General features: G+C 40.9%; 1 pseudogene; it reads right to left on the bottom strand.

Moving 5' to 3' along the window:
- Nucleotides 1-912: 912 nt before the first annotated feature.
- Nucleotides 913-24,835, bottom strand: LOC123739491 (phospholipid phosphatase 2-like; annotated as a pseudogene).
- Nucleotides 24,836-26,987: the final 2,152 nt, after the last annotated feature.

Genomic DNA, 26,987 nt, shown 5'->3' with positions numbered 1-26,987 from the left:
TCCCAGCAAATGGCATAAAGCATGAAAGGTGTTGAATGTTAGTCTAATTTATCTGACTAAAACCCTTTTTACAGAGGGTTGCTGCCAGAATGTCTATCTGGCGCCTCATTTCTCTGGGCTGCTACCAGGCTCCTGCCGCGATGGGTGTGTTAGTTGGCATCCATGCATCCACCACACATACACTCTATCTCAGCATTCCAGTAACACTGTAGACACTTGTAGGGACATGAATTTCAACTATACTGGGAACATCAAAGGGCCTGTGACATGACCAAACAAAGCAGAGGAATGAGTGACTAGTTACTTTGATTGGCATTGAGACCGGCCGATCTATCTGACGCCTACCTGCTCCGTCTGTCCATAAGAACAAGGCCCAGCACACTTACCTGATTACCAGAAACAGAACACGAGCCTTCATCTCTCCAGTCAATAACAGTCCAGTCTAGCAGGGCATTTAGCCTTTGTGTCCAAATTCCTCAGCTAACTTCTACTTGCCCTTATATGTGCACCAATCCCTCTCTGTCTATCTTCTATTTCATTTCATATTTTCCCCATTAATCCTGTTTCAAATGGAGAGAGGCATTGCATCAATTACTCCCTTTCACTTCCTTATTAGTTTACTCACTGCTAAAACAGCATACATACATCCCAAAGAGGAGTGGCCGGATAGAAGGACAGCCTGGAAAATCGAAAACAAATATGTTGATTAAAACCTTTTTCTGTCATGGCTGTGTAAAAAAGAGCTACAGTTGATATATTCTTGTTTTCTACCAGCGTAAAGCAGTGGTCACCTAACCCTGGTTTCTAGTCACCACAGGCGTATGCGAGCATTGGTTCCAGTGCAGCCTAATAACCACTTGCATTGAGCAATGTACACATCAACAATATTTCCCTACACCCTCTACTTCATAACTACTGACTCAAAGTGACGTCCCGAGGATTGCCGGTGCAGTTGATCTCCAGCACGTTTTAGCCTTGCAGACCTTGGGGTTGCAAGACGGCCATGAAGTTGGGCCGGCGTCCGGATGAGAACTGGCCAGTCCGTCAGTGATTGGCTGACAGCTGCCCCGCACAGGAAATTAAGCACCTTGTAGAGTGCCACGACGTATCCCGTTGAACTCAGAGTTAGAGTGGGTCCTCTTACTGTAGACGGTAGGCCTCTCCTGATGATATCTATTGGAAGAGAGAAAGAGGCCAAACCTGACATCCAACACTCCAATGTCGACAGCTTTATCTGGTCCACTGGCTGCTTATAAAACTAGGCTGTTTGTGAGACTGGCAGTTCTGGGAATCAGTGAGGTCAGATGTTAATTTTGGCTCACCTAGGTGTCAGTGAGGAAAGTATAGGAGGGACTACAATGATGACAGTGCAGGGAGATGGTGACTGCAGCCAGCAAAGCCGTAAGTGATGGTGTCAGGTTTGCGGGAGTACATTGATGTCCTCATCATCGCGGTACACACCCCTCAGGTAGGGCCGGAACACAACAGTCATGATGAGGAAGGGCAGAGCGGCTATGAGAAGAGAAAAACGACAGGCAACTCGTTAATTACCACTTCAACAGAGAATTTTATAATTGCTCTCAACACTGATATGCTCCATTGATGACATCATTTCGCTACGCTTTTTTTCCTTCCAGCACCTGAACCAGCAGGATGTGAATTTTATTTTCTTCTTTCATTAATTCACTTCAACTACCAACATTTATTATTCCTATAATAAAGGGTGATAAAGTACACCGTGAATGACTGATGATAATGCTGTTGATCCAAGCTAACATACAAAAGATTTTATGGGAGCATTCCATCTCTGGAAATAACAGATATTTTCAATTTCCAAGAAACCCAGACATTACATCACTATTCAATCTGGGAGGTTAAATGTTTTCTTCAAAGGTTTTCTGAGTAGATTTTTTCCTCCTTTCCTTAAGACCTTTTTCAGTGGAACAATGCTGTCCTGGAAAATATACCAACCTTCATAGCTCAGAAAGGCACCGCACATACCAAATCAGAGCTCAGCACACATTGATGTAGGTTTGTGAAATGTCATAGTACATCCGCACAGTAAAAGGGATTAAAAAACAAACAGTAGACTCAGATGTGTACTACACACCCACACACACACACACACACACACACACACACACCTCCCCAGTGCACCTCCTTAGAAAACTGACTGTGTGGTGGTGTGCTACAAACAAGCTCAAATATATCCAGCTCAAAGTTGCACTGAGTGGATGGAAAGGTTTGGCCTTGAGACGTTCCGAAACGTCTCAAACCACACACCCTCTGGGACATATCTGATGTGTGATGCAAAGCCACAAACACACCATGAGGAAGGCATTCTACTGCGTTCGTTACTGCAGTTCCTGTTGATAAACTTAATGAATAATGCTCTTCCTAGTCTGCAAATTAAAACAGATATGTGAAAAGACCTCATTGGCACAACTGTTAGGAATGTGATTTTTTCTCTTCTCCTACAAGCCTGGGAGGTCTTTTGTGTAAAACCAGGAGTGGAACAAAGACCTAGGGCATGTGTGAACTCTCCCCACCCCTGAAACCCTCCAAGAGCCAGCTGCCCTACCCAGCATGGCAGACAGCCTTGAGCGTATAGAAATGCCATGAGTCTGCATTACTAAATGAAAGAAAAATACCATAGACTAAAAAATGTAGTTTCAAAAGTTTACATTTGTCATTCACTCCCACCTCCTCCCTTCTGGAAGCACATCTGTTAATGACATAGTTCCAGGCCAGTTTCCAGGCAGAGTAACAGATAGAACCAGGAGAATCGATGCCACACTGAGACGCTAACTGATGAAAATAATCATGTTGGATCTTAGACAGTGCGAGGTAAAGCTGAGGCTCCTAAATCGGCAGGGTTTCTCTGCTCTCTAAAGACATCTGTCTAGCTTATGGTGTTACAACTCCGGTCTAAGCATGGCAGTCCTTTTCATTTGTCCCTGGCAGGCTGGCAATCATAGATTGGTTTTGCCGCCAAGAAGTCAACACATTTGCACAGCAGGGAATGTTCTGGACAAACTACATTTCAGGTGGTGAGGACACATTCACTTGGACAAAGGAATAACGCTTAGAGAAGAACAGGCTATATCTATCTACCTCTATCTATGTAATGTGTGGTCTGGTTGACATGATTCCTACCTCACTGAGATGAGGAACAGCATTGTTTAAGTTACATTTGCTAGCTATGCGGAAAATGTGCCTACTAACTAACTGACACCCTTCTCCTCTAAACAAAGAGAGCCATTGGCTGTGTGGGGGATGCCAAGGACAACAGTAAATACTAGAGCCTTTGTGTTCCTCAGAGAATGAACAAATGGCTACAAGATAAAAGACGATATCATTGTACACTGTGTCATTCCGTCCTAACCTTGCTAATAGGTTTCAGACACGAACAAAACGCACAATGAGACAAACATTGGAGAGAGAAACCTCAACTAGAGATAGAAGATGAGATTCATAAAAGCTACAGTCACTTCAGAGATTTTTTCCACATTTTGTTGTTACAGACGGAAAATTGATTAAATTGAGATTGTGTCACTGATCTACACACAATAATGTCAAGGTAGAATTATTTTTAGAAATGTTTACAAATGAATTAAAATGAAAAGCTGGAAATGTCTTTAGTCAATAAGCATTAAAATTAAACTTTATTTGCCACATGCGACAAATACAACAAGTGTAGACTTTACCGTGAAATGCTTACTTACAAGCCTTAACCAACAGTGACGGTTCAAGAAGAAGAAAATATTTAACAAGTAGGCTAAAATAAAAAGTAATAATAAAAAGAACACAATAAGAATAATAAGGCTATATACAGGGGCAGTGCAGTACCGAGTCAGTTGTGCAGGTATTCAAGCCTTTTGTTATGGCAAGCCTAAAGTTCAGGAGTACTAATATACTTATCAAGTCACATAATAAGTTGCATGGACTCCCTCTGTGTGCAATAATAGTATTTAACATGATTTTTAAATGACTAACCCATCTCTTACCCCACGCAAAAATTATCTGTAAGGTCCCTCAGTCGAGCAGTACATTTCAAGCACGGATTCGACCACAAAGACCAGGAGGTTTTCCAATGCCTCACAAAGAAGGGCACCAATTGATAGATGGGTAAAAAAAGCAGATAGTGAATATCCCTTTGAGCATGGTACAGTTAATAATTACACTTTGGATGGTATATCAATACAACCAGTCACTACAAAGATACAGGTGTCCTTCCTTACTCAGTTGCAGCAGAGGAAGGAAACCACTTAGGGACTTCACCATGAAGTCAATGGGGACTTTAAAACAGTTACAGAGTTAAATGGCTGTGGTAGGGAGAAAACTGAGGATGGATCAACAACAACATTGTAGTTACTCCACAATACTAACATAATTAATTCCACTTTGTAACAACAAAATGTGGAAAAAGTCAAGGGGTGAGAATAGTTTATCGAAGGCACTGTACATCTACAAAAATGGTCCGTTCGTTGCTAGCCTTCTGATATTAGTTCAAGAGAAATGTATGTTTATTACATGTAAATGCTAGCACCCACCATTATGAGCACCACAGACGGTGTCACCACCAAACAGGTGCCACTTAACTGGCTGATATTCCATATATAACCAAGTGGCAAGCCTTTGTTCCCAACCAGCACCAACCATTAGCGTGTGTGTCAACACCAGCAGCTGTAGCCCACCTGCCAGCCACTCCATGTTTCCCACCAGTACAGAGCTGTTGTGGCGGTGTTTACACAGTGGAAGAAGGCCTTGTGAGGGAATAGAACCCCAGAATAAGTCTCAATGCCCCCAGGCCCTCAGCACCTCCATCCTGTCAAGTGGTGCCATAAGACAATGTGGCCATCCATAACATCCCCGAGGGGATGCAGGGACATTGTGGGACAAGTGTGATGAGGCTTTTGAATGGTAATTCATTGGCCCAAAATCCTGCCTCTAGCGGGCATGGGCAAAGTCAGACAGAATCACACCGGAATGTCAAGGAACAAATGTCTCCAGCTTCCTTTTCCTCCTCCAAGTCCACACAGTGCTGGAAGCGAATCAGAGAAAGAGTGGAGGACAAGAGGTTACTGTTTCTTAGCTATTGTGACTATTCCTCCATCTCCCCCAGATCCAGTGTCCACGATAACATGCGTTTGGTTTCTGGAGAAATATTTTGCCATTGCTTTGTTCCAAACATCTGAGCTGAGTGTAACTTAATCAGGATAGGCTTATGAGCTCTCTGGAGGACACTAACTACTCATCACCATTTCACTTCTGAGTTCATCAGAAAAGTCACTTTGAACGTTTCTACAACATATTCTTGATCTTTCATAATGTATCTTGCTTTGGATTGGCACCAGCTGTCAAATTCTCTAATATATTCAGAAAAACAATATTTACCAGGAATATACATGGCCATAAATGTCTAATAAAAACAAACTTGAGGGCTACTGTGTGCAAGGCTGTCATTACTGTACAGTGGGAAATGTTTTAGACAGAATGACATGAAATCTGTCTCCACACACAGCCATTAAATACAAAATCCTATTTGGTAGGAATGTTCACATTTTGCAGGCAATTGAAAACAGAATCGAAATGCTGGAAAACTCAAGGCTTATTGATGCCTGTGTCTGGTTTGCATAGCCCATATGAGTAAACCTAGAATACATACAGCAAGTACTGTGAGCCTGAACACTGGTCTGGACCTCCAGCATGGTGGAAGTTATGTTAAAATGGTTTGTTTGTGCTTGATGCTGTGTAACAAAATCCGTGCTGCAATTGCAATCCTTTTAAGACAATCTTACAGAGTAGTCGGTCAGGACCATTAGTAGTGGCGAAGTAAGAGAAAAATGTGATGCAAATTATGAAAGAAAATGGAAGTTGAAATACTGGTTCCAATAAGCTGATAGATGGAGGGAATGTCAAAGATGGAGGAAATGTAATTTTAAAATAGATAAAAGTAACAAGTTTCAGGGCAGAGCACAATAACACATAGGAGGGGAGAGAGTCAGGGTTGAATCTGAGACAAGCAAACATAACTCAAATATTTGTGCAAAACTCTTCCATTAATATCAATGCATGAAAGTTGCATATAGTCTATCTCAATTTTGGATCTAGCGCTTCATTCGATATAGAGGCAACCATAATTTCCTTCACACTGCCATTAGAGTTTATTGGGTATAAATCCCTGAATGCTTTGCCATGGTGTACGGGGTAGGCAGTGCAGCTGGCTTAAAACGACCCCGTCTAGGCTTCTTAGGCTATGTAAGTCTTTATATTCTGTACTCATTATGCTGCATTTATACTGCAGACATGACTTTTAACAGATGAGACAAATCTAAAATTCAATATAAATATCTAGTCTGGTGTTGTGAAGTAGGGATGTCTAATAAATCTCTACATAGGATATGAGACTTCCAAGCCTCTGAGCCCCAAAACATGCACACAGATAGACACAAACAAACACAGCCACACTGACAGGCAAAAACAGACAAAAATAGGTCTCCAGGATACCACAAGAACATTTCACCGCCCAAATTGACAGTGCTCAAGAACTGCATCTTTACAGGAGGAAAGAAGGAAACTGTCTTTTAAGAGACCAAATGAAAGTCCTCACAGGAAAAGGTAGAATAATAGAGGAAAGCAGGTTTGAAGGTGAGTGTGTTCGCTCCATGAAAACACCTGACTCTACAGTTGGAAGGAAATTAGGCCCTGCTGGGAATGCTGCCTGTGAAAGATCTCCTATTTGAGCCCATACTTAGGCCTTTTGAAGTCACAGGAAGCAGGAGTTCACATTTCCTGCCTCAGATTAAGGAATCCCATTTGAATAGCTTTTAGTCACACTTTGAGAAGCTAATGCTCCCTTTTCTCCTCTACCTTCACAATCATCTTCAATGCTTCTTAAAATGGGGTCTTGGGGAACAGAAATACAAGAGAGAGGGAAGGGAAATTACTCTTGAAGACAAGTGAGGTTTAGACTCAAACATGGAACAAAAGCTTAAGTTAAAGCTATCCAGCACCTGCTCAATGCCATTGGATATGCATAAGCGATAGAGAGGGCTTAAGCTACCTGGCCTCTCTGAGCTGAGCAACAGAAATGAATTCTATTCCATCACACCACTAATTTCTCTCCTCCTTTGTGCCCCTCATTCTCTTATTTAGTCTCTCCATCTCATTCACTCTCGGTCATTCCTTCAATCCAAGTGTCCTCCCACACTCTCACACTCTGTAAATATAGAGGTCTGAATGGAGCCAGGCTTTTTTTAGACAGCTGATTACATGGGATGATTTTGGCCACAATCTTACTGGAAGCTAAGAGCCACTGGAAATTCTTCACATCCTCTCTCTCTCTCTGCACAGTGGAGGGCAGGATTGGGGTCAATGCCCTTTCAATTCAGGAAGGGAATACAATTTCCAGCAAAATAACCAAAGAGTCTTCATTGAAAAGACATTGCTCTTTTTCAAATCTTGCACTGGAATTTAAATGTAAATTCATGCCCCGAGTGAACTAATGGAGGGGTCAGAGCCTGGACTCAAACACCTGGATCATTGTACTGCCCATCTCATCTGGACCACTGATTTAATTAGAAAAGCATTCTCCACCTGATACTTCACTGACACTGCACTATAGACCAGGCCTGTCCCTGCCTTTACTCTGTGGAACCTGCACTGCTTTATGGACAGCCGGCCAAAAATATTAAAACATCCAGCCTGGGATTTCACTGTCCTTTGTGCCGATTATTTTTGACCTGACTGGTTCAGATGGGAGAGAATGCCTTCCTACAGGTACAGGGTCACAGCTGGGCCATGTGCTAGAAACGCTCTCTGCTTTATTGGGATTGGATGGTCTGTCTTTCCACATTGCGAGGGTCATCTTGTGACTCTTTCTCCAGCCACTCTTCTCTGTCTCTCATTCAGTGCCTCTACTCTCTTTCTCCTTCCTCCAGTGCATCTCTATTCCCTTTCCTCTTCATGCCAATACTCTCTCTATTTCTCTCTTTCACCCACTGTGTAGTGTGTGGACCAGGGTCCTTCTCCCAGCACCTGAGTCGACCCTGGCTAGACTGACTAATGTGGAAGGTATGTGCTGGGCGTAAAACCTAATTCACAGGAGGAATGCCGAACTTCCCCTGTCAGTCACACTAAATCCTGCTACCCTTTACATTCTAATCCCACTGTTTCTGTCTCGCTCTCCTCATCATTTACGCATTCTGAGCACCAAGTAGTGCAGATGGAGGGTAGTTAAATCTGGTCTGGGGAATAGTCTGACTTTTGTTAGATCAAACAAATAGGCCAGGCCACACATATTTTGATTATACATCTGGAAGCTAGATATATTAGTACAGTAGGCTCATGGTATAAAAAAACTTTAAATCCCTAAAATGTAGATGCTGTTTATATGGTCCTATGTTGTGAAATCTATGTTCCAATACTTCACCACACAAACCCATCTGAGGGTGTTTGTCCACCTCTTCTACTGTTTATTGAAATATCTTCAGCTTCCATAACATAACTGCCTTGGGATAACCATTTCCTGTGCTGTCATCAGTGCATTTCTCATTGAGTGGAAACAGTTTGAGAACTCATGACAATGCCTTTTCACAACCCAACTGGATGAGAATCCTGAATCCCCAGAGACAAGCTACATAGTTTCCTTCACAAGCCTCTTTCAACCACTTGAAACTCCAGAGCAGTCAGGTCAAAGAACATGGGAACATTTTATTGAGTCAAATCTTATTTAACATGAATAGAAAAGCTTCCTTACAGATGGCACTAAGATGAAATGCCATAAAGTTCCCCTTGTGGTATTCATCAAAGGAGAAGGCACACAGTCATTCACTGATAGCACAGCATTTCCTTTGCTGTCCTGCACTCACTTCCTTGGTACTGCCAAGGATACTCTGCCTAACAATGCTGTGCCTTTGAGTATGAGAGAAAAAAAACATGGCAAATCTCCCCAAGTCCCATGGTAAACCAGATGATTCCTCCTCGTTTCTCCTCAGTGACCGTGCCAAGCCCCTGGGGTCCAGTAGTATGGATGTGGAGACCTAACACAACTCTGAGTCATACACTCCCTCATATCCTCTGTCCTCTCAGCTGTCTCTGTGTTTGATTAGTGTACAACAGGGGAATACAAATCCCAGCAGGAAAAAACCATAACCCCCTGGAGAGTGTGTGTGGTGAGTGTAACCTCTGCCTTGCTGGGGAGGCAATTTAGTCATCTTACGTTGCTCAGAATACACCTTATTCATTAGAAACAGCACACAGCGATGCATATGGCCTGAAACGGAGTGCATAGAGTACAGCTATAGTAGACCATGCTATTCTGCTCCGCTGACCTCTTTGTAGTGCTACCTATGACAACTTCAGACAGGGAGAAGTTAAAGCCAGCCCTTCCTCTGTGCAATAAGCCAACACCCACTGTCTATTTGTGCTGAGTGTAGGTTTACACAGACAGAAGAGAGGGAGAGAAAGGGGGAGAGGGTGAGAGTGGTGGGAGTGAGGAGCCTATATTAAATGTCAAACTCAAGCTTAAACTAGGGCAGATATTTGAGTATCGCACAAAACAGGTAACTATAGATGACTTACTAGCCGCTGAGACCATCTAAGACATAGACAGAAAAATAAATCTCTCTGAAGCATAGCGTCTTGTTTTAGGAACATCTAATCCCACAGTGAAATCCTGGCATGGGTGTTCCCTGGTTGTAAAGCAGGGAGCTTGTGAGGCCTCCAACTAGTGACTCTGAACCTGCCTCTTTGTCATTACTAATCACACACCTCACCTACCTTAAAGGTCTAATGCAGCTGTTTTTATCTCAATATCAAATCATTTTTGGTAACAATGAATTACCTTTCTGTGATTGTTTTCAACAAAAAAGAAAAATGCTTCTTAGCAAAGAGCAATTTCTCAAACACAAATTTTGACAGGACTGTCTGGGAGTGGTCTGAGTGTGGAGGGGAAAACTGAAAACTAGCTGTTATTGGCAGACAGGTTTGGAACTCTTTCTTTCTGGTCTAAACAGGCTGAAATTTCAAGCAGCCTTTTCAAACAGCGCTTACACTAACAGGGCATTATCATTTTTAACAGTATTATTCCAACCTCAGTGTGGATACATATAAAACACAGGAAATCACATTTTTGACTGCACTGGGCCTTTAAGAACACATCAGCTGTTGATAGTTTGACCTGGGCTAGGCACTGGGCAGGATAAGCAATTACCCGCTTTATTGCTCTGTGATCACATAGTGTAATGTAATTTAAACGTAATAATAGCCTACGTTTATTAACAAATGATTAATTGCAAACCTTCAGGTTCTTTTGTGAATTTTTGTTTCATAATCTTAAAAACACTCGTCATTGTCCGAAATTGAACACTGAAGGTTCCAGGGTATTCCAAAAATGTAAGTACCCCTACCCCACTACATTGACCAATTAACAAGTGCTGACATGGAGAACTGGAAAGATAATAATTTGTGACTTGAATTGAGTTCCAATGATTCCACTCTACTTTTAATTGAACTGTGTTGTCGTGGTAACTCAACCTAACCCCTAGGCATTAGCAGCAGGGTCCTTTTAACCCCAGGGCCAGCTGAAGAGAACACAGCCTGAGTCCTGGTCTGAGAGCACACCTGCAGAGAGACCATGCAGCGAGCTAACCCTGGGGAATGGTTAGCAGCTCTTTGCGGTTCTGGCTTGTTACCATTCATTCACACTTCACAGTAACCTTCTAATAATTAAACTACAGACCACACCACTGCACACTCCCTTTATATCAACTTCCCCACACCATTGTAGTGATTCAGTTTTATTCTTAACTCTAACAATTTATGTCCCATGGGAAAGCCAGCAAAAACATTGCCATCATAGTATTGCTATGGAATTGGGTAGTGGAATGCATTAAGACATTTTTGTGGTTTAACTAAGGCCACACCATAACTGGTGTGTTCCGTGCCTAAAAACTATTTTGTTAGGATCAGGAGCATGGATTTGACTTACTTCTCCTTTCTTTGGGGGGTGCATGGGGTGAGGTGGGTCATCGAAATTTGACCTAGAGATTTTAAGCCAAGGCTTGTGACATGGTGGGCTTTAGGAGGATTGGTGAGCCAAGCGAGACTCTCTCTACGTAGCAGTCGGTCTGATGTTCTCACTCCTGGAAGAATCCCATGGTGGGATGGATAATATCCTGAAAGACTGGGGATGCTGCTCTGGAGCAGGTCCCAACAGCATTACCTATTCTGCGCTCTCCTCTCTGGGGCCCTATAAAATCTGCGATCACGGAGAACATGGACGTAATCAACAATCCAGACATTAAAATGGAATTCAACAATATAAAAAACATGTATTCAACTTAGTAGGGAATCAACTAAATATAATGAAAATGAATACATTTTGGCCAAGTTTATCGTAAGAATGCATCAGCGGTTCGTATTTCCTGCAACTTTCTGAAGAGCCAATGAGAATTCCCCGTCTGTGTGGTGAGCCCGTCTACTACTTTGCGTAGCGGTTAGCGATGATGCTAATGAAAAGTATTCTGGTAGATGGAAAGGCTTTCCCAAAACCTTCTCAATTAAATGTTAACTACAAAGTAGCCTATGCTTACTGGCAGAATGATATCATGATTATTTGCATCAATCCAGTGGGTATTTGTTTAGCAAACTCTACTATCACATGCACTACAAAAAAACACTACTAAACAACATCCTCTTGCTAGGTGCACACTGGAATTAAAGGGAAACTACACCCAAAAATAGAAATTTATAAAAATGTTTCCAGACCTTAAAAGTAGTCTCCTGATGTGGTTTAAGCAAATATTGAACTGATTTTATAGGCATCTACCTTTGACCACACTGCACAAAAAACAAGGCAGGAATATGCCGCCAAAGGCCAGACCATCACGAAATCATAGTCTGTCAATGGTAAGTGCAGTTATCAGTTTACAGTTATCATAGCCCCCCAACCACACTCATGCAAAGGGACTGAGCAGGCCTGGATGACATGGGCAATGTGCTAAATAATAATGGGGAAGTCAGAGTGGATGATTGTTGGATTTTGACAATGACAACAATCTATGTATTTATTTAGCTTCACCTCAGATAACTGGAACATTTTCACTATTATTGATTCATTGTCACAACCTGCACTTTAAATGCCCAGCCAGAGTTCATATTGAAGTAATTCAGTATTGAAGCAGCTGGCCTGTCAAGCTGCTTCAATATCCTTGAAAAGGCATTGAATGTGGAAAAGAGGCACATTCTTTGAGAGATTTTGGGCAAACTAACTATTGAGGAAACTAGGGATGCATATCAAATTTCCATAAACAAACATTGCATGATTTTACAGAGTTTCAGGAAGCTCAAACCCAGTCAGTGCAGCAGGAAAAGGCCCATCATGGGAATGAGAATTATCAACGAACGATGCACAACCAATAACAACGATAACAACGATAACAGCCATGGTGTGTGGGTGTAATCAGAGTTTGACTGCTGTCAAACATCAAGCGCGTCACATGTTAAGGGATCACGACAATATAAACCCAGCTCCCTGGGGTGTGAAATCTTTAACATTCTAGCAATGGAGTTTATTTGCATTGGGTTTGAATATGCAAATTATACAGACCTAAATGCTGCGGTCACAAAATTCCAAGATTAGAATTTTGTAGTTTTACCGCTGTGATTCAATAACAGTGGAAAAAGTAAAATTATTACATCCTACAAGGACGTTCAAGCCTGATGTGAAGAATTCAACAACAGAGCTGCCTTGTATACACGGGGGCAAATAATTATCTTCGAAATCCAAGAGTGTGCGTCCGAATACAAGGTAATTCAATATCTGATGACTTGCTTGTTTTTTGCTAGCTGCGTTATCACTAGCAGGGATGTAAATGGGATAGGCCTATTCTCAGAACATGTTCTTTATAATCTGCTCCAAAAACCTATTATTTCCTGGAATGGTTTACGATTTATTTGGTGTGCTTTTGAATATTTCTTGCATGTATTTTAGATGTGTGTCCTGTATAGACTTATGCGTGTTTTATTGCCTGATAATGGTTCAATATTCATTAGTGTTTATTTTTTTTTTTTTATGATATATTTTCTACATGTATTTTAGATGTGTGGCCTGTATGGCTTTATGCTGTTTACTCTCCCCTACTGAAGCTAGATCTGCCTGAAAAGTAGCCAGATGGCTCTATTATTCCTTAAGTTGTTTGAAACTATTGCTTTAGACTGCCTACTATTTGTGATAATCTTCATAGTTATGCTGCCATATCGAAGCGAGAGTTGCTGAAACAAGAACTCGCCAATGTTTGCAGTGGCAGAGCACTCACTGCACAGCAGCCTATCAAGGAGAGGGAGCGACAGCATAGGAAAATATTGTCCGTACTCCACAAATAAAAATACTAGGCTCCTGTAAATTGTATGGTATGTGTGAGGCACGTTCATAATAAGCAAGCAATAGCCTAGGGGCAACTCCAGGATAACGGAATTACGCTTTGACTCCGTTTTTTTCACTTTAAAATATATGCCAAACAAAAAAACTATTGATTTGAAAAATTTTACAAACCTAAGTGGTTTGGATTACTTGGAACAATTTCCACTGAAAATATTCAAAACATTTATTTTGTGGAAGAACTGTGCAGATGCAAACTTTGGTAATGGAATTACAGTCAAATCTCCCTGAGGTTTTTATGCGACCACGTTTTCCAAAAACTTTCATATCAGCTACGAATTAAGATCCAAAGATGTCTGCAGAAAGAATGTGGTGTCAGCTACGAAATGGCACCTTGACTTTGAAACAATCTCTTTTGGTTATTGGACTACAGTAAGTGAAGTGGATTCACAAGTTTGGACAGCACAGCAGAGCACAGAGTACAGTGCAGTAACAATACAGCTGTACTGTAATGTGCTATCCAAACTTGTATGTTTCACATCTATGATAGGTTCAGATTTGGTCCAGTCCGGTCCTTCGGTACACATTAACATCAAATTGATTTTATTTAATATTTTATAAACAATATAAAACATATACATGCAAACATCAACTGCATTACACCTGCCCAGACCCACACCCCGATCTCCAGCGCCCACATCACTTTACACCACATTGCCTCAAACTGCACCATTTTGTTTCTCTCCATCGCCCACACACTTTACATTTTTGGATAATATCACCCACTATAATAAAGAATTTGAACTTCCCATTGCGTTAACAATGGAGGATTGGTTAAGTATACGCTTTTTTAAGATGATTGGCGAAAAATATCGTCCAACCCATCAGGTAAACTCACTCATATGCAATGTCTTGAAATATGCAGACAGACGGATTAACAGCACATTTACATTGTAATACTTCTGACAGCCAACGTTCGGACTTTATAACATTCCCAGAAGGCATGGATTATTTAGTCATTGTTAGTTTTACACTTTAGACATGACTCTGCTGTATAATTTGTGAATTTTGTCTTGTATAATAAATTCCTATACATTCATTTATAATGGTTTTGCCTTCCCTGTAGCTCAGTTGGTAGAGCATGGTGTTTGCTAACGCCAGGGTTGTGGGTTCGATTCCACGGGGGCCATCACAGAAAAAAAAAATGTATGAAATGTATGCATTCACTACTGTAAGTCGCTCTGGATAAGAGCGTCTGCTAAAATGACTAAAATGTCAAAAATGGATTAAGCGTACATTTTCATTAACTAATTTCGTTAGTTATGTTCCAACATTCCCTCCCTCTTGTGCCAATATCAGTTAGTTTAGATTTTTTTCTAAGAGTTTGATAAGCTATAAAGTAAAAATTTGCAGAGAGCCTACCTTATCATATATCATTTTCTGACTCAAATAAGATTCCCTCAAGATTGCTCTGATGTCAAAAAGATTTCAATTCGATTTTGTGATAAAACTTTCAAGTTGAATGTATTTGAAAATATATACATTGGTTAATCCAAAATTGTAAATGTTTTTCCTATTATCAAATCGTTTGTCACATGCGCCGAATACAACAGCCCTCAACCAACAATGCAGTTCAAGAAATAGAGTTAAGAAAATATTTCCGAAAAAGTTACAAGAACATTCCATAACAATAACGAGGTTATATACAGGGGGTACCAGTACCGAGTCAATGTGCAGGGGTACAGGTTAGTCGAGGTCATTTGGTAAAGTGACTATGTATATATAATAAACAGCAAAACGTAGAGGAAATTAAGGCAGAGAATAGTACATCTTCCATCTAGACCCCCAAAACCTTTAGGTTGCTGGTTCTTAGTCATTTCAACTCTGGGACATTCACCTCTCCATATAAAATTCAAGACTGAACTGTGAATCTTTTCCCAGTACCCTAATGGCGTGGACAAAGGAACCATGCTAACAAAGAAATTTAGTCTAGGCGAGACATTCATTTTGACTATCGAGTTAGTAAGGATAAAGTGGACTCCAGTTCTTTTAATTTTTTTACTTGTTCAAACCAGAAGCAAATGCTATTTTAACTGAAAGCACGAACCACTGCATTTAACCAATGAACCCATTTTGGCAACCCACAGGAATCTATCATCATTCACAGACTCTTTTAAGGATAAAGTAATGTAAATCATACCTGAATTTATTACAGAAATCCACATTTTTTAAGAGTGTGAGATTAAATCTCCACCTTGTGGCACGATTTGGAGCATTGGTTGTAGACAATTTGCACAAGTTTGCATGTATGTACAATTTCCACCTTCTGAACTATACTGAACAAAAATATAAACAAAATGTAGGTCCCATGTAGGGCTGTGATGGTCTCAGAATTTGGCCAGCAGATGATTGTCAAGCAAATAACTGGTCTGTCTAACGGTATTTGACCGTTAATGAACATAAACACATTTAGCATCTCCTGGCTTCCTACAAGCCATTGATGCAGACCTTTGGAACATCTGAATTTTTTAAACGTCTAATAAATCCATGTAATATAGCCAACACCTTCACAATAAATATTCTGGTCAGACTTCGGAGGCATGCACACCACCCACCGCCTCTGAGTATATTACTCGCTAATGTCCAGTCTCTAGATAACAAGGTAGACAAAATTAGGGCAAGGGTTGCTTTCCAGAGAGACATCAGGGATTGTAACATACTGTTTCACAGAAAAATGTCTCTCTCGGCATATGCTGTCGGAGTCGGTACAGCCACCTGAATTCTTGGTACGTTGTGTGGACAGGAATAAACATCTCTCTGGGAAGAAGGGCGTGTGTGTATGTTTCATGATTAACTTTTTAGTGACAGGGGCAGTATTCGGAAATTCGGCTGAATAACGTGCCCAAAGTAAACTGCCTGTTACTCAGGCCAAGAAGCTAGGATATGCATATACTTGGTAGAATTGGATGGAAAACACTCTGAAGTTTCTAAAACTGTTAAAATAATGTCTGTGAGTATAACAGAACTGATATGGCAGGCGAAGACCTGAGGATAATCCATCCAGGAAGCGGGATTTTCTTTATGTGAGTGGTTTTCCATTGAATGCCTATTGACTATGTAATTGGTTAGGGCCCAGATTGCAGTTCCTATGGCTTCCACTAGATGTCAACAGTCTTTAGACATGGTTTCAGGCTTGATTTCTGAACAATGAAGAAGAATGAGACCTTTCTGTCAGGGGACTGTAGAATCATGCAGTACTGGTTTGCGCGCGTGACCGTGTGCACCCTTCGTTGTTTTTCCATTCTATTGAATACGCTATTGTCCGGTTGAAATATTATCGATTATTTAGATAACTTTAGCGGTACTATTAGGATGTATTTGTCTGCATGTTTTGACTGCCTTTGAGTCAGTGGATTACTGAACAAAACGCGCCAACAAAACAGAGTTCTTGGGATATAAAGAGGGACTTTACCGAACAAAACAACCATTTATTGTGTTCCTGGGACCCTTCTGATTGCAACCAGATGAAGATCTTCAAAGGTAAGTGATTAATATTATTGCTATTTCTGACTCTCGTGACTCCTCTCCTTGGTTGGAAAATGTTTGTATGCTTTTGTGTGCGGGGTGCTGTCCTCAGATAATCGCATGTTATGCTTTCGCCGTAAAGCCTTTTTGAAATCTGACAAAGTGGCTGGATTAACAAGAAGTTAATCTTTTAACCGATGTATAACACTTGTTTTTCATGAATGTTTATGACTATTTCTGTAATTTCAATTTGGCGCTCTGCAATTTCACCGGATGTTGTCGAGGTGGGTCGCTAAGCGGCATGCCTGCGCCAAACAGGTTAATGACTCATGGTGTAATTGAAACAACATACAGGATCTCAAGTCCTTTTGTTCACCTGACCTAGAATTCCTCACAATCTCCCAACAGAATTCTCCTCGGTCAGTCATAGCCGTGTATATCCCCCCTCAAGCCGATACCACGACGGCCCTCAAAGAACTTCACTGGACCTTTTGCAAACTGGAAACCATATCCTGAGGCTGCATTTATTGTAGCTGGGGATTTTAACAAAGCAAATTTGAGAACAAGGCGACCTAAATTCTATCAGCATATTGATTGTAGCACTTGTGCTGGCAAAACTATGGATCACTGCTACTCTAACTTCCGCGATGCATACAAGGCCCTCCCCCGCCCTCCTTTCAGAAAATCTGACCACAACTCCATTTTGCTCCTCCCTTCCTATAGGCAAAAACTCAAACAGAATGTACCCGTGCTAAGGACCATTCAATGCTGGTCTGACCAATCGGAATCCACGCTTCAGGATTGTTTTTATCACGCAGACTGGGACATGTTCCGGGTAGCCTCAGAGAATAATATTGACGTATACGCTGATTCGGTGAGTGAGTTTATAAGGAAGTGCATAGGAGAGGTTGTACCCACTGACTATAAAACCTACCTTAACCAGAAACCGTGGACAGATGGCAGCATTCACGCAAAACTGAAAACTGAAAGCGCGAACCACTGCATTTAACCATGGAAAGGTGACTGGGAATATGGCCAAATACAAACAGTGTAGTTATTCCCTACACAAGGCAATCAAACAACCAAAATGTCAGTATAGATACAAAGTGGAGTCGCAATTCAATGGCTCAGACACAAGAAGTATGTGGCAGGGACTACAGAAAATCGCGGACTAGAAAAGAAAAACCAGCCACGTCACGGACACCGACGTCTTGCTTCCAGACAAACTTAGCACCTTCTTTGCCCGCTTCGAGGATAATACAGTGCCAGCAATGCGGCCTGCTACCAAGGACTGTGGGCTCTCCTCCGTGGCCGACGTGAGTATGACATTTAAACGTGTTAACCCTCGCAAGGCTGCCGGCCCAGACGGCATCCCTAGCCGCATCCTCAGAGCATGCGCAGACCGGCTGGTTGGTGTGTTTACAGACATATGCAATCTCTCCCTATCCCAGTCTGCTGTCCCCACATGCTTCAAGATGGCCACCATTGTTCCTGTACCCAAGAAAGCAAAGGTAACTGTTAAGAGAATGATGTTCTCAATGTTAACTTCAATAAAAATACTCAGTCTGCAACCCGGAATTGGTAAGATTCTGGTTGAATGGGAAACCTTGAGGGGTCCTCCCTCTCATATCATAAACCCTCAGAGTTCAAGCTAGGGCAGGTCAACCACAGTTTAACAGTTCTTGGTGTTTACTTAAACACACAGACACACATTCTTCTCTTTCACAGTCCAACCTCAGATTTATGCTTAACCCTTTAGTTACTCATTCTACATGCTATATAGACCATATCCCTAATAGTTCAGTTTCAGGGAAGAATTATTTAATCATTATATTCAAACATAAAAATCCCTTAACAGTAACTGAACTAAATTACTATCGCCCCGTAGCACTCACTTCTGTCATCATGAAGTGCTTTGAGAGGCTAGTCAAGGATCATATCACCTCAACCTTACCCGTCACCCTAGACCCACTTGCTTACCGTCCCAATAAATCCACAGACGATGCAATCACCATCACACTGCCCTATCCCATCTGGACAAGAGGAATACCTATGTAAGAACGCTGTTCGTTGACTATAGCTCAGCATTCAACACCATAGTACCCCCCCCCAGTCGCCGCTTGTTGGTGACGACGAGACAACCTACAGGGAGGAGGTGAGGGCCCTGGGAGTGTGGTGTCAGCAAAACAACCTCTCACTCAACGTCTACAAAACAAAGGAGATAATCGTGGACTTCAGGAAACAGCAGAGGGAAAACCCCTTATCTACATCGATGGGACAGCAGTGGAGAAGGTGGAAAGTTAAGTTCCTCTGCGTAAACATCACGGACAAACTGAAATGGTTCACCCACACAGTGTGATGAAGAAGGCGCAACAGCGCAACAGGCGCAACAGGCTGAAGAAATGTGGCTTGTCACTTAAAATCCTCACCAACTTTTACAGATGCACAATTGAGAGCATCCTGTCGGGCTGTATCATCGCCTTGTACGGCAACTGCACCACCCACAACCACTAGGCTCTCCAGAGGGTGGTGCGGTCCGCACAGCGCATCACCAGGGCAAATTACCTGTCCTCCAGGACACCTACAGCACCCGATGTTACAGGAAGGCCAAAAAAATCAAAGACAACAACCACCTGAGCCACTGCCTGTTCACCCCGCTACCATCCAGAAGACGAGGTCAGTACAGGTGCATCAAAGCTGGGACAGAGAGACTGAAAAACATCTATCTCAAGGCCATCAGACTGTTAAACAGCCATCACTAACACAGAGGCTGGTGCCAACATACATACTTGAAATCATTGGCCACTTTAATAAATGGATCACTAGTCACTTTAATAATGCCACTTTAATAGTGTTTACATATCTTGCATTACTCATCTCATATGTATATACTATATTTTATACCATCTTTTTCATCTTGCCTATGCCCCTCATCCATATATTTATGTATATATTCTGGGCTACACTAGTTCATTTAGCAGACTTGCTTAGAATTCCGTGGCATTATTTTATAGTATGAAGAACACAATGGAAGAAAGCTGAATTAAAATAAAAAGGATATTTTCTCAACGATTTGAGGGAGTGTGCACATGCGGCTATTGTGTTGAGCAGTTAAAGAAATAGGTATTCCTATATGCTTAATTTAGTGTTATTAAATGTAACTTTAGTTGTGATACAAACATTGGGCTATATGTTTTGATCCTTAATACATTGTTAGGCTGCACGATGTCGAGTGAACTATCCCTTCACCTTGTTTTTGTTATAACATCTTGTCTGACAGACGCTTACATGACAACCAGAATGCATTGTATGACGTCAACAAACATGGCACCACACATAGCTGGCAAATAGCTAAGCATTAGCTCATCATAATCAGTATAACCTTGAAAAAGTATTTTAGACATCATGTGTCCATTACAATCTATGCAAGAATTGGAATGCATGATTTGTCACCAGAACTTGAAAAAATTTGAATAAAACAGTAAATGCATTATGCTCCATACATGCATATGGTATGTAACAAGTATAAACAACACAATATACAGAAAAAATGCACTTATTTTGACAGGAACGCACACATGTCAAGTTATTCTTTGTAAAGAAAACAAAAAGGTAATGTGGGCGCCAGCTAGAAAATGTGCCAGGAGGAAAAAGTTAGTGCAAGGCCTGTTCTGACTAGAGATGCGCAAATGTCTTCATATTTGATCTGGGGAAACACTTGGGAAGTGCTGGGGCTCTTGTTGAAGTGAGAAGTTTGTTCGGCTCAGTAAAGCCTCAAACATAAATTGTCCACAACAGTGAAATGTCAATTAATGAAGAGGAACACACCTCAATTCAAACTTTTGTTAGAAAATAAAAAAAACTTGTTAGAAAAATAATTTGAAACTGACAAGTTGAAACACAGCCTATAGATACTTAGCAGGCAGCAGGCCTTGGTTTGAGGGCAATGCAGGTTAACTGTCCTGTTTCGTAACAATCACATTTTGGAACAGTGAGTGCATTCTGATATCACGTGCATAAAAAAAAAAAAAAAAATAAAAAAAAAAATAAAATCACTCTGGGGTGAACGTTAGAGATATGCAAAACTCACTCGTGGGGGAAAAAAACTACTTTGTGGTGAAAAACTCATTCAGATTGGTTGGGCCTTGCTCTCCAGTGGGTGGGAATGGCTCCCAACTGGGTGGGCCTATGCTTTGCCCCTGCCCAGTCATGTGAAAGTAATAGATTAGGGCCTAATTTATTTATTTCAACTGACTGATTTTCTTATATGAACTGTAACGCAGTAAAATCGTTGAAATTGTTGCATGTTGCGTTTATATTTTTGTTCAGCACAGATGCACTAACTGTGATAAAGTAATATGTAATCGATCCTTAAATGATCGGGTGCCTAGCAGAATAAAAAATATATTCTCATACTGTATATTAAATATTCTTTCAGCTGTGGATTATGCACTCTACATATATCTGCTAGTGCAAAATCAAAGACCATACTTCAGAACGCTATGGTGGCTGGTGGTGCAGTACCCGATTTGTTAGCTTTATCCATTGTCAGATTGAGTGTAGTATTCAAGTTACCACCCAAGACCACATGGAAATCAGATATTCCTGTAAGTATTTTGGAAAAAGAACAAAACAAATAATCATGAGTATTGGGGGCATATGCAGAAATAAAAACTTTTCTTTGCCAGAAAAAAATGCATTTCACATAGGCAATCCTTCCTTCTTGATCATTGCCTTGGTCTAATATATGAAACTTGAGATTACGGTGAAACACAATAATTACCCCTTTTGTTTTATTATTAGCAGAAGAAAAGGCAGTCACCTTGGAAGTTGTTTTTATTTTGCTTATATCATCCTTCCATATGAGTTTCCTGGAGCATGGCAATATCTACTCCTTTCCTATTTATAATAATATCAAAACAACTATTATGCTTTTTATTTATTTAATTTATGCCCTGTAAATTCCAAGAAAGCATAGATAGCTTAACCATTAAATTTGGAAAATACATTGTTGCAAAATTAGTGAGTACAATCCCCTTTAAAAGTAAATAAACTCAGCAACAACAAAAAAGTCACTGTCAACTGCATTTATTTTCAGCAAACTTAACATGTGGAAATATTTGTATGAACATAAGATTCAACAACTGAGACATAAACTGAACAAGTTCCACAGACGTGTGAATAACAGAAATGGAATAATGTGTCCCTGAACAAAGGGGGGGTCAAAATCAAAAGTAACAGTCAGCATCTGTGGCCACCAGCTGCATTAAGTACTGCAGTGCATCTCCTCATAGACTGCACCAGATTTGCCAGTTCTTGCTGTGAGATGTTACCCCACTCTTCCACCAAGGCACCTGCAAGTTCCCGGACATTTCTGGGGGAATGGCCCTAGCCTTCACCCTCCGATCCAACAGGTCCCAGACGTGCTCAATGGGATTGAGATCCGGGCTCTTTGCTGGTCATGGCAGAACACTGACATTCCTGTCTTGCAGGATGTCACACACAGAACGAGCAGTATGGCTGGTGGCATTGTCATGCTGGAGGGTCATGTCAGGATGAGCCCGCAGGAAGGGTACCACATGAGGGAGGAGGATGTCTTCCCTGTAATGCACAGCGTTGACATTGTTTGCAATGACAACAAGCTCAGTCCGATGCAGTGCCTTAGGCCGTTGTGCCACTCGGGAGGCCCCGTGTATTGAGTTTTAATAATTTAATAACTCAACAAAATTGACACTAACTGATCAGTGTACCTTTACCTGTTACTTCTGTGAACTTTAATTATCCTCCCTCCTCGCGAGGGAGAGAAATTAGAAAATATCTTAAAGATATGTGGGTTTTGGTAACGGAATTACAACGCACAAGTCAATATTTCTTACATGCTGACCAGACCGCACACGCGTGTGCATCTGCCATCACGCACGTGTTGATTTTGTCCACCCACACCAGACGCAATCAGGACACGCAAGTTTAAATATCAAAACAAACTCAAAAAAGCATGAAACATTTATGGCAAATGAGCTAGCTAGCTTGCTGTTGCTAGCTAATTTGTCCTGGGATCTAAACATTGGGTTGTTATTTTAGCTGAAATGCACAAGGTCCTCTACTCCAACAATTAATCCAGATAAAACAGTCAACAGAGTTCATTTCTAGGAATCTTTCCTCCTTCAGGCTGTATTTGGGACAAAGCATTCACTAAACCTCAACAAAATCTTGTAAGAAATCATGTGGAAATTGAGCAAGTTGAGGTGACTAAAACTACTTGGAGTAACCCTGGATTGTAAACTGTCATGGTGAAAACACGTTGATACAACAGTAGCTAAAATGGGGAGAAGTCTGTCCATAATATAGCGCCACTCTGCCTTTTTAACAACACTATCAACAAGGCAGGTCCTACAGGCTCTAGTTTTGTCGCACCTGAACTACTATTCAGTTGTGTGGTCAGGTGCCACAAACAGAGACCTCGGGAAATTACAATTGGCTCAGAACAGGGCAGCACGGCTGGCCCTTAAATGTACACGGAGTATTAGCATTAATAATCCTTCTAACCCCCCCCCTTAAAAGATTTAGATGCACTATTGTAAAGTGGTTGTTCCAATGGATATTATAAGGTGAATGCACCAATTTGTAAGTCGCTCTGGATAAGAGCGTCTGCTAAATGACTAAAATGTAAAAATGTAAATGTATAATATGCATGTAAATCTCTCATGGCTCAAAGTGGAGGACAGATTAACTTCATCACTACTTATTTTTGTAAGAAGTGTTGACATGCTGAATGCACCGAGGTGTCTGTTTAAACTACTAGCGCCGCACTCTACACACATACACATGGATTTTGTATTGTAGATATGTGATAGAGTGACCTAAGGGAACACACTTAATGTGTTGTGAAAAGTGTTATGAAATGTAATGTAATATTTTAAATTGTATATACCTGCCTTAATGTTGCTAGACCCAAGGAAGAATAGCTACAGCCTTGGCTAATGTGGATCCTTAATAAATACAAATATGCACTGCAGATAGGCCTATGTCACGCAAAAAGCCTCACAAGTAGATATATTTATAAACCTTTTATGGATAGGCTACTTGGCTAAAGAATGGCCAGGATAAGAAGGACACCGGACACAATGCTGTTGAACCAGCTTTCGTTATAGTAGGGTAAGAGTAGCCTATAAGGATTAGACCCACCCGTTGTATAATTGACAATAATGGAATTGTCTTTTGAAACATTTCTTGCACATAACTGGTAGGTTCCTACGAAAATGTTAGGTAATAACTTCAGAACGCGCTCTAAAGTTGTCTTTACGTTTGTTGTTAGCTGGGTGGATAACCTTTCTATTTTACGTCAATTGGTACTTCATCAGCCCAAAACTCAAATCAATATGCTATCGAGACACATACATAGGTCTGGCTTGTGTAGACTATAGAATCGTTTCTATGTTCAAGCGCAGTGTGAAATTGATGCACTGTAGCTACTGTAGGCTACTTACCTACTGCCACGCACATCACGTCCACCAAGACATACATCTTCTTTTTTCTCAAATCCATCATTTTCTTCTATTGATAGAGGCTGCCAGTTGATCAGACACGTGTTTGGAAACTTAGTTTACGAGTGTTGCCATTGAGTCCGCAGAGTAAAACGTATGCAGCCAACCTGTATTGCGAGTTCTTCCGGATTGTAAGATATTTTCTTACCTGTCCACAGATGTTGACACCTATGTGTGCAATTTTTAATTGCGAAAAATGTCTTCCAGACTCAGACTCTAGTCATCTTAATCGGCGACAGTGTTAAATTCTTACCCTCATATTTTGGTTGTAATGACAGGCTTGAAAAATAAACCTTCGTTTTTACAGTAGTTGAGGCGTCCTACAAACCAACAACCCTCCACGCCACAGATCCCTCCTTCCCACTTCCTTGCAGTTTTTTACTCCCACAATCTGACGTCGAATAGTAGGCCTACATTATCTGCTCCAAATTTGAATGTAATAATTGACACTGACAGCAATAATAAAAGAAAGCTGAGCAGAAGTCTGTATTGTAGTTAATTTGAGTAGCCTACAGTGGACAGCAGCTGATTTGTGTATGGCGGATGTACTTCACTGTACTGTGTATTGATTGATAAATTAGCCATACAACTTTGGGGAAATGTAATAGTATTTCCATAGATCAGTGTAAACTTACTGGGAATTTGGGGGAAACCCATGGTACTACATTCATGTTGACACGTGTGATAAATAATGTTTTATATCTTAATTAGAGTTGTTATATGATATTGTCTTGAGGGCATTCAAGGCAAGTAATAATTTATCACTCCAAACATGGCAATAACAATATCTTATATTCAATCATGACATAACCAAAATCTATCGACTCTAGCCAGTAGGCTACAGACCTCAGCGGCCACCCCGTTAGAGCTCGGCGATATGGATATTACGATAAATTGCCTGAATTGATGCAATAACAATAAATAGGACGATAAGTTTATAACAATGTGCCCCCCGGATTTATTTATTTATTATCCTTTAAACTACTCCTACTAGGTTGATGGTTTTAGCCATCAATTGTGCCATCATCCATATTAGCAAACTTGTTTCATTTCAAACATTTCTCTAGTATAGGCTACTTAACGTAAAGAACGATATCAGCAAAATGCCTGCGATAAGTGATCGGTATGGTCGGGTGGATCGTTTAATCGTCCCAGCTCTACACCCCATGCCTAGATTCCCTGTCCTGGGTCAATATTGCTTACTTGAATAACATGTGCATAGATTTCTATACAGTGCCTGACCCTTAATTCAGTAGGCTGTACAGTATTTAAAAACATGCTATCCTCAACAACAACAAAAAAAGCCCCAGGGATGCTGACTCACACGACTGGAGTTGGCCGGTTGACGTTGGGTAGTAAAAACGAAATTGGGTGTAAATGTGACATTTAGTTGTGGGCATTAATCAAAGCGGGGTGGACCCACGGTGAGTAATGGGCTCAGTATGTGGAAACATTAATACTCTGCGAAACAGGACAAAACTTACAATCTTACAAAAGCAAAATTACTTTTACAAATCCTGCTGGGACTGTATAATTAACATTACCAAGCAAAAGCAGGACTCCAAGGAGCTGGGATAATTGAAGGATTTCTGTTTCTTCATTAGGACTAGACTGGGGCTAGGCTTATGTTCTAGCCTGGCATGACACCCTTCTCGCCTCTCTTATAACACAGGAGTAGCTAAATACCAGGAGTTAGACATGCATCAGTAGATAAGACGATATTTCAGCATATATTTGTAAAAGTTTATATATATGATTCATATATTTTGAAGTACTTTTCATGTGGCCTTGCACTTTGACTTTGCCAGAAAGCACAGTAAGACGCAATGAAAACCTGAGTGTGTTATAACAGAAACAAACTCAGGAAATCTGATAGAAAAACAAGGACACTAAATACAGTTTCAAAATATAGCAGCCAGGGATCAGACATCCTAAGAAATGGTACTATCACTTATACTGGCATGCAACAATTTCAAAGATTTTACTGAGTTACAGTTCATATAAGGAAATATCAATTGAAATAAATTCATTAGGACCTAATCTATGGATTTCACATGACTGGGCAGGGGTGCAGCCATGGGTGGGCCTTGGAGGGCATAGGCCCACCCACTGGTGAGCCAGACCCACCCAATGGGGAGCCAGGCCCAGCCAATGAGAATTCGTTTTCCCCACAATAGGGCCTTATTTTACTGCTGCTCTTTAATTATTTGTTACTTTTATGCCTTTTTTTGGGGGGTATTTTTCTTAAAATTGCATTGTTGATTAAGGGCTTGTAAGTAAGCATTTCACTGTAAGGTCTACCTACACCTGTTGTATTCGGCGCATGTGACAAATAAAATCCGATTTATTACACAGACAGAAATACTCCTCAGCCCCCCCCCCTCTTGATATGCAACACCTGTCAGGTGAATGAATTATCTTGTCAAAGGAGACACTCACTAACACCGATGTGCAAAATAATTGAAAGAAATAATAAAAAAATTCTGATCATGAAACACGGGACCAACCCTTTTTTTACATGTTGCATTTATATT

This window comes from Salmo salar, unplaced genomic scaffold (assembly GCF_905237065.1).
Source record: "Salmo salar unplaced genomic scaffold, Ssal_v3.1, whole genome shotgun sequence".
NCBI lineage: Eukaryota > Metazoa > Chordata > Actinopteri > Salmoniformes > Salmonidae > Salmo > Salmo salar.
This window is presented reverse-complemented; position numbering and strand designations above follow the sequence as displayed.